Genomic DNA, 9,215 nt, shown 5'->3' with positions numbered 1-9,215 from the left:
ACAACGTTTGTCATATTTCGATGCTTCGACGTTACAGATCTGATCCTTCGCACATAATTAGTCCATCAGAGGTTGAAATTCAATCTGACTTGAGTTATGAAGAAGAACCGATTCGTATCCTAGCTCGTGAAGTGAAAGAGTTGCGAAACAAAAGGGTTCCGTTAGTAAAGGTGTTATGGCTCAAATACGGAATCGAAGAAGCTACTTGGGAAACCGAGAACTCTATGAAAGAACGATACCCAAACCTATTTACCGGTAAGATTTTCAGGGACGAAAATTTCTCAATTAATACGCTTGTAAAACCCCAACGATGAGGTATGTTTTGTATATGCATTGGAATAATTGATTCCTTTTAAATAGTATTCGCTCAATCGATTAACAAGCTTCCGGCCTTTAGTCAAGTTGATTCCTTATGTATGAATATAAGGGTTGGAAATGTGAAGTAGGTATGATTGTGAGAATATGTGTATATGAAATTATTCGTTTAGTCATATGAATGCTATACTTCAGTTGTGCATGATTTCATTACTCAAAACTTACTAAGCATTAAATGCTTATTCCGTTTCTTTGATTCTTTGTTTTATAGATTTTGGTTCGTCAGCTATCGGATTCGGGAGTGTCAAAGTCGAAGTCATCCACACTATCAAAGCCCTTTTGGTACTCTTTTAGTTGAACTCTGAAAATGGCATGTATAGGACTACCCTTTTGTTGTTGGTCATGTACCTTTCGGTAATGTATATATTTGGTTAGCCATGCGAAATGGTTTATATATATTTTGAGCATAGCGTTATAATCATTTTGTATGTTGATCATGGAGCGTTATGGAAATGTTGGTAACGATTAGCCATTGGAATGGTTAATCACGATCATTTTGGTGCTATGTATGACAAAATTTTAGTTGATCCATGGAAAACCATGAAATAGGTAAAGTTTACCTTAAAAATAGATGCTGACAGCAGCAGTGATGTGGATTTGCAAAATCGCTAAAAATAGTAGGAATGGAATTAAATAGTGAATAAATTATGTAATCGAACCTTGATGAATCTATTTTCATATAAAAGTAACGAAACGATCATATGAGCAGTATTTTATGAGATGTTTAAGTTTTCGTGAAACAGGGCCAGAGCGATTTCTGGATCCCCTGTTCCGAATTTGGAAATTCACTATAAATTAACAAGAGATAATTAGAAGTCATGCCCTATATGTACAGATTTCTTTTCGAAAGTTTCTTTGGAAACAAACGGCATAAGTATTGAAGCCCTGTACAGGGAGATATCTAAGTCGTAATGCATGAAGGTCAGAGTAGTTGAACCCTGAAATAGGGGAGACTTTAACTAATAAACTGTACTAATTGGCTAGACTAAAAATTCTAGAAAAAATTTGTACATGGAAATATGAGTCTAGTTTCAGGAAAAATTTGCGGAACTGGTTTTCGTGTTTTGGAACTCGAGATATGATTTTTAAGGTGATAGTGACGCAGTTAGCCAGCTTGTCTGGAAATTTTTAAAATGGACTGTGCAAATAAATGAACTAAGTCTGTTAGCACCTCGTGTTCGACTCTGGAAACGGTCTCGGGTACGGGGTGTTACAATTTTATTGGTATCAGAGCTACGGTTTAGTCGATTCTAGGACTACCGTAATACGTTTGGGTCTAGCTATACATGCCATTATGTGTTTATTTGATAGTGTGGTGATTTCTGACAGTTAAAATGTGTTTCCTTATAGAAATGGATCCCGATCCCAACCGAATGGTAGCTGATGATCTTGAGAGTGTAGCGCCTGCTCCCGCACAAGGGACAGCGTCGGCGGACTCTCAACCTATTGCTAGTAATCAGAATGATGAAGCTAGACAAGCTTTTTATAGCGTGATGAATGATTGGTTCAACCAATACATTCGAACTAATACGGCTGTTCCACAACCTCCATTCCCGACTAATACAACCACTGCACCTACAATACCTCCAGTAACTGACCAAATAAGGTCAAATAAGCCCCCAGTTGACAGAATTTGAAAACACGGGGCTACTGAATTTAAAGCTACGGACAGCGATGATGCCGAGCAAGCTGAATTTTGGTTGGATAACACTATTCGAGTACTCGATGAGCTATCTTGCACAACCGATGAGTGCCTAAAGTGTACTATCTCCTTGCTACGTGATTCTGCCTACTATTGGTGGAATATGTTGATTTCTGTTGTGCCTAGAGAGCAAGTAACTTGGGAGTTTTTCCAAACCGAGTTTCGGAAAAAGTATATCAGTCAGAGATTCATTGATCAAAAACGGAAGGAATTTCTTGAACTTAAACAAGGTTCCATGTCGGTTACTGATTATGAACGAAAGTTTGTAAGACTTAGCCGGTACGCTCAAGAATGCATTTCTTCAGAAGCTGTGATGTATAAACATTTCGAGGATAGACTGAACGATGATATAAAGCTGTATGTTGGCATTTTAGAAATCCGAGAATTTGTGGTACTTGTCGAGCGAGCTTGCAAAGCCGAGGAGCTCAGTAAGGAGAAAAGAAAAGCTGATATGGGAGCAAAAGAGTTTCATAAGAGATCTTCGGGAAAGCCCTTTCAACAGTCATCGAAGAAATTTAGAGATGATTTAGGCCGATCTAGAGACACTTCGGGCTTTTCTAGACGAGATCGAAATCGACCCCCTGTGGGTACACGAGTCACTTCGGTCGCCAGTGTTGGGCCTTTAATGAAGTGGTCAACTGATCCGCACTTGTAACAGGAGCGGTCAGGGAATCTACAACTCCCCGAATGCCATTTACCGCAATATCGACATTTCGTTCTATCTCGACGTTCATTCCCAACACTGGCGACCGAAGTGCCTCGTGTACCCACAGGGGGTCGATCACGATCTCGTCTAAAAAGGCCCGAAGTGCCTCTAAACTGGCCCGCATCATCTCGAAATCTCTTCGATGTCTGTTGAAGAGACCTTCCCGAGGATCTTTTACGAAACTCTCCAGTTCCCACATCAACTCTTTGCTTTTCTTTTCTAAGCTCTTCAGCTTTACAAGCTCGTTCAACAAGTACCACGAACTCTCGTATTTCAAGAACGCCAACGAACATTTTTATATCTTCATTCAGCCCATCCTCGAAGCGTTTACACATAATAGCTTCGGACGAAACACATTCCCAAGCGTATTTGCTAAGTCTAACAAATTTTCGCTCGTAATCAGTAACCGACATGGAGCCTTGCTTAAGCTCAAGAAATTCCTTCCGTTTTTTATCAACAAATCTCTGACTGATATACTTTTTCCGAAACTCAGTTTGGAAAAACTCCCAAGTTACTTGCTCTCGGGGCACAACAGAAGTCAGAGTACTCCACCAATAGTAGGCAGAATCACGTAGCAAGGAGATAGCACACTTTAGGCATTCATCGGGTGTACAAGATAGCTCATCGAGTACCCGGATAGTGTTGTCCAGCCAAAATTCAGCTTGCTCGGCATCATCGCTATCCATAGCCTTAAATTCAGTAGCCCCATGTTTTCGGATTCTGTCAACTGGGGGCTTATTTGACCTTATTTGGTCCGTTACCGGTGGTATTGTAGGTGCGGGGGTAGTATTTGTCGGGAATAGAGGTTGTGGAACAGCCATATTAGTTCGAATGTATTGGTTGAACCAATCATTCATCACGCTATAGAGTGCTTGTCTAGCTTCATCATTCGGATTACTAGCATTAGGTTGAGAGTCTGCCGGCACTGTCCCTTGTGCGGGAGCAGGCGCTACACTCTCAAGATCATCAGCTACCTCTCGGTCACGATCGGGATCCATTACTATAAACACATTTACAATTGTCAGAAATCACCACACTATCAAGTAATCACATAAAATGGCATGTATAGCTAGACCCAACACATTACGGTAGTCCTAGAATCGACTAAACCTGGCTCTGATACCAATTAAAATGTAACACCCCGAACCCGAGACCGACACCGGAGTCGGACACGAGATGTTAACAAACTTTGAAAAATTTCCTTCCAGACACTGCCCAGTCTGAGTACTAGTCGCTTCAAAAATCATATCTTGAGTTTCACAACTCGAAAATCAGTTTGGTGATTTTTCCCTGAAACTAGACTCATTTCCCCACCTATGTATTTTTTTCTAGAATTTTTGGTCGGGCCAATTAGTACAGTTTATTAGTCAAAGTCTCCCATGTTACAGGGGTCGACTACACTGACCTTTTCCCATTACGACTTGGATATCTCTCTGCACAGAGCTTCAATACTGATGCCGTTTGTTTCTATGGAAACTAGACTCAGAGAGGAATCCATACATATATGGTATGACCCCTAATTATCTCTGGTCAATTTATAGTGAATTTCCAAAGGCAGAACAGGGAATCCAGAAACTGTTCTGGCCTTGTTCCACAAGAACCCAAATATCTCTTACTGTACTGTCCATATGATTGTTTCGTTACTTTCCTATGAAAGTAGATTCTTCAAGGTTTGTTTACATAATTTATTCACTATTTAATTCCATTCCTACTATTTTTAGTGATTTTCCAAATCTACGTCACTGCTGCTGTCAGCATCTACCTTTAAGGTAGGCTTTACCTATTTCATGGTTCAACTAGCCCTTTTTGCATACATAGCACAATTTATGAAAGTGATTAACCATCCCCGTGGCCAATCCTTGTCAAGCATATCCACACTAAATGATTATAACATTATACTTAAACACATATAAGCCATTTTCACATGGCTATCCAAAACTTATACATCACATAAAGTACTCGAAAAACAACAATGGGTCGTCCTATACATGCCATATCAAAATTCAACCAAAAGAGTACCCAAAAGAGCCTTTGATAGTGTGGGCGACTTCGACGTCAAGATCCCGAGTCCGATAGCTGGAGAACCAAAAAATCTATAAAACAGAGGAGCAATGGAACGAAGTAAGCAATTTATGCTTAGTAAGTTTTGAGCAAGAAATTCCAGCATAAACAAAGAATAACACACATTTAGCTAAATGGAATATTTCATAATACGCAATTTACCGATATCAAACTTGCTTCACAACATTCACAACCCTTATGTACATACACAATAGACTAACTTAGCCGAAGGCCGGTAGCTCGTTTATCAACTGAGCGAACATTTATTTGTAAGGGCTCGATTAAATTCAACACATACGTAACATATCCCCATATTGGGATGTTTTTCGAGTATTCGCTGGAATTTTACAGCAAGCTCATTCATTACCAAATCACGTACCTTCGGGATTTAACCGGATATAGCTCCTCGTTCAAATGCCTTCGGGACATAGCCCGGTTTTAGTAACTCACACAATGCCTTCGGGACATAACCCGGATTTAACAACTCGCACGAATGCCTTCGGGACTTAACTCGGATTTAATAACTCGCACGAATGCCTTCGGGACTTAACCCGGATTTAGTATCTCGCACAAAGGCCTTCGGATCTTAGTCCGGATATATTCACTTAGCACAAAGCCTTCGGGACTTAGCCCGGACAGCATTCAATTAATCATGCACATCTAACAATAATTCATGGCACATTCATATTTCATTTTCATTTGCGAAACTCACACACAAGGCACATATCGTCCTTGCACATTCGGCTCAATAGCCACACATAGAGCATGATTTAATCACATCGTAATTTAAGCTCTCTTACTCAAGAACTTACCTCGGGTGTTGTCGAACGATTCCGCTAGCTATTCAACCACTTTTTCCTTCCCTTTATCGGATTTATTTCCCTTTTGCTCTTGAGCTTAATTAAACAAATAAATTGATTTCATCATTTAGGCATCAAAAAGATGAACACAAGGCACTTAGCCCATATTTATACATTAGACATTAAAGTCTCATACATGCAAAAATCATGCATCAACACAACATATTAGCTAATTTCTTTCCCCTTGGCCGAATATGCATGTCTATTTTTGGGGTCGATTTCAACACTTAATACACACATATACACACTAGTAAAGCATCCTCCCCCTTTTCATCAATTTAACACATGCATTGCTCATTAACATGCAAAGTTACATTCGGCCTTAGCACACATCTTGCTAGCCGATTCTTCTCCATTTAGCAACCAATGCACATATGTGCTCACACAAAAATGCTAAAAAGGAGGTTCAAGAATCATCAAGCCATCATCACATGCATCATTAACAAGCTTCATATTTTGCATGCAATGGCATTAACACAACCTCCACCTAGGCCGAATCTTAACTCATCCTCATGCCTCATCACCACAACATCAAACACCAACCAAGAATGATGCATCCATGGTCAAGTGCCATTTCCATCACATAGCAAGATTTAGACCATGGGCTAGGTAGAACTCAAGCTAACAACTAAAACATGCATGCATCTCATGGAACATCATCAAACATACCTTAGCCTAGCTACATGCATGGCCGAATCTCTTCACCTTTCTTCTTCTTTCCTCCTTAAAATTTTTGGCCAAGGATGAACCAAAGGATGAGAAATTTTTTTCTTTGTTTTTCTTTCTAATTTAGGCTAAATGAAGGTGAGAAAAGGATGAACAAAGATCTTCTCCTCTCTTTTCTTTAGCTCACGGCAATGGGGGGGGAAAGAATCAACTACACACTTTTTTTTTTTGTGTATTCATCATACTCCTTTTCATTATTTAATTTCCATGCCTATTATTTTATTTTTTTCCACCCATGATGCACCAACAAAACATGTCTATGACATGTCTTGGCCATCAAACTTGCTCTACCATGCTTGTCATGGCCGGCCACTACTAGTAGGGGGAAATTTGACATGCAAGTCCCCCCCTTTGTCCACATGCACTAATAGGTCCTCACACATTGACCTATCACATTTTAGAATTTTCTCACATAAGTCCTATTAACTAAATTCACATGAAATCAACCAAATTGAAGCTTGAAATTTTCACACATTCATAATTACATATTCTAGACAATAAGTATCACATTCAAACATTTTGGTGACTCGGTTTAGCGGTCCCGAAACCACTTCCCGACTAGGGTCAACTTTGGGCTGTCACAAAGTAGGTAAATGTTTTGATATTGATTGACTGAAAAGTCAGCAATGCAAGTTGTACAAGCTAATCTTGTAAGTTTCAATGCAAATTAGTGGAGTTAGGTAGTTGATTAGGTGATTACTTGTTTGATTTACTAGTTGACTGATATATGTAATGGCTTAATGCCTTGTTGATGGGTTAATGAAAGATATCAGCTCATTTTTCATTCAATCTTCCTCTCTCTTTTCTGTTTTTCACTTGCTAGTTTCATCTTTCTGTTTTCTGCTTCCGAGCTTGCTTCTTCACCAAGGCTCGAGGCTTACTACTCAAGCAAGACTAGAAACAGCTTGTTGCTGCCCCTTGCACCAACAATTGGTATCGAGAGCTCTTGTCTTAGTGGACCTGTTGCTTCAAAACAAGGAACTTGATGGCTTCTTCAGGATTTTCACCAGCAGCCCCACCAGTCTTCAATGGAGAAGGCTTTCATATATGGCTGGTCAAGATGAAGACTTACCTACAGGCCTTCGATCTGTGGGAAGTTGTCAACACAGACACTGAGCCAGCACCACTGAGGGCTAATCCCACAGTAGCTCAGATTAGGCAACATGCTGATGAGAGGACCAAAAGGCACAAAGCCATGTCCTGCATCCAGAACTGTGTGTCAGATGTCATCTTCACCAGAATCATGGCCTGTGAGACTCCAAAACAGGCCTGGGATAAGCTTAAGGAGGAGTTTCAAGGCACTGAGAGAACAAGGCAACAGCAGCTGTTAAACTTGAGAAGGGATTTCGAGAATTTAAAGATGAAGGAAGAAGAAACAGTGAAGCAGTACTCAGATAGAATTATGGCAGTGGTTAACAGCATAAGGCTCCTAGGTGAGCACTTTGATGAGGCAAGAATTGTGGAGAAAGTCCTCTCCACTTTGCCTGAGAGATATGAGGCCAAGATATCCTCCCTAGAGGACTCAAGAGACCTCGCTAGCATCTCTTTGACTGAGTTAATCAACACCTTCTATGCTCAGGAACAAAGGAGAGCTAGCAGAGCTGAAGATCACCAAGAAGGTGCATTTCAAGCCAAGGCCAGAGAAACCTCGAGCACTAATGCTCAAAGAGGCAAAAAGCCTTGGAAAAACAGGCCTAAGCCTGATGCTGCAAGGAGCAATGACCAGCCCTGCAGATATTGCAAGAAGCCTGGCCATCCAGAAGACAGATGCTGGTTTAGGCCAGATGCAGTATGCCAACACTGCAAGAAGAAGGGCCATGTTGAAAGGGTCTGCAAAAACAGAAGTAAGCCAAGGCAGAATCAATTTCAGCAGTCAAAGGTTGAAGCTCGAGTAGCTGAGGACAGTAGTGACCAAGAAGAACAGGTCTTTGCTGTTTCCTGTGTAGCTTCTGAGAAGAAATGCTCTAAAGGTTGGTTGCTGGACAGTGGTTGCACTAACCACATGTCACCAGATGCCTCCTTGTTTAAAACCTTGGACAGAAGTTATAAAACCAAGGTCAAGGTTGGAAATGGTCAGTTTATAAAGGCTGAAGGAAGAGGAGAAGTGCTAATATGTACTCCCACAGGCAACAAGATCATTCCAAATGTGCTGTTTGTACCTCAGATTGACAGAAACCTTCTCAGCATAGCTCAACTGCTCGAGAAAGGTTATTCTGTTGTGTTCAAGGATAAACAATGCCATATTACTGATCCAAGTGGATCAAGCCTTATGACAGTCACAATGACTGATAAATGCTTTGAGGTTCACTGGGCAAATGACTCAAACTCAGCATACACAGCCTCTGTTGAAGACTCCAAGCTTTGGCATCAAAGGCTTGGACATGCCAACTTCAGATCAATGGCTCGATTGGCCAAAGAGGGCTTGGCAGAGAACTTCATCAGCTCAGTGGAGCATGATGATGTGTGTGAAGTTTGCCAAATGGGGAAACAGGCAAGACTGCCATTTCCTACAAATTCAACCTGGAGAGCTACTGAAAGACTGCAGCTGGTGCACTCTGATGTATGTGGCCCGATGAGGACTGAATCACTCAGCAAAAATAGGTATTTCATCCTCTTTATTGATGACCTTACAAGGTTTTGCTGGATTTTCTTTTTAAAACACAAGTCTGAGGTAGCTCAAGTGTTTGTGAAGTTTAAAAATGCTGTAGAAACAGAAACAGGTTGCAAGCTGAAATCGATAAGGACTGATAATGGCACTGAGTACACTTCAGCTCAGTTTCAAGCC

The sequence above is a fragment of the Gossypium hirsutum genome, chromosome A07, assembly GCF_007990345.1.
Source record: "Gossypium hirsutum isolate 1008001.06 chromosome A07, Gossypium_hirsutum_v2.1, whole genome shotgun sequence".
NCBI classification, from domain to species: Eukaryota; Viridiplantae; Streptophyta; class Magnoliopsida; order Malvales; family Malvaceae; genus Gossypium; species Gossypium hirsutum.
Note: the sequence above shows the minus strand (reverse complement) of the source record.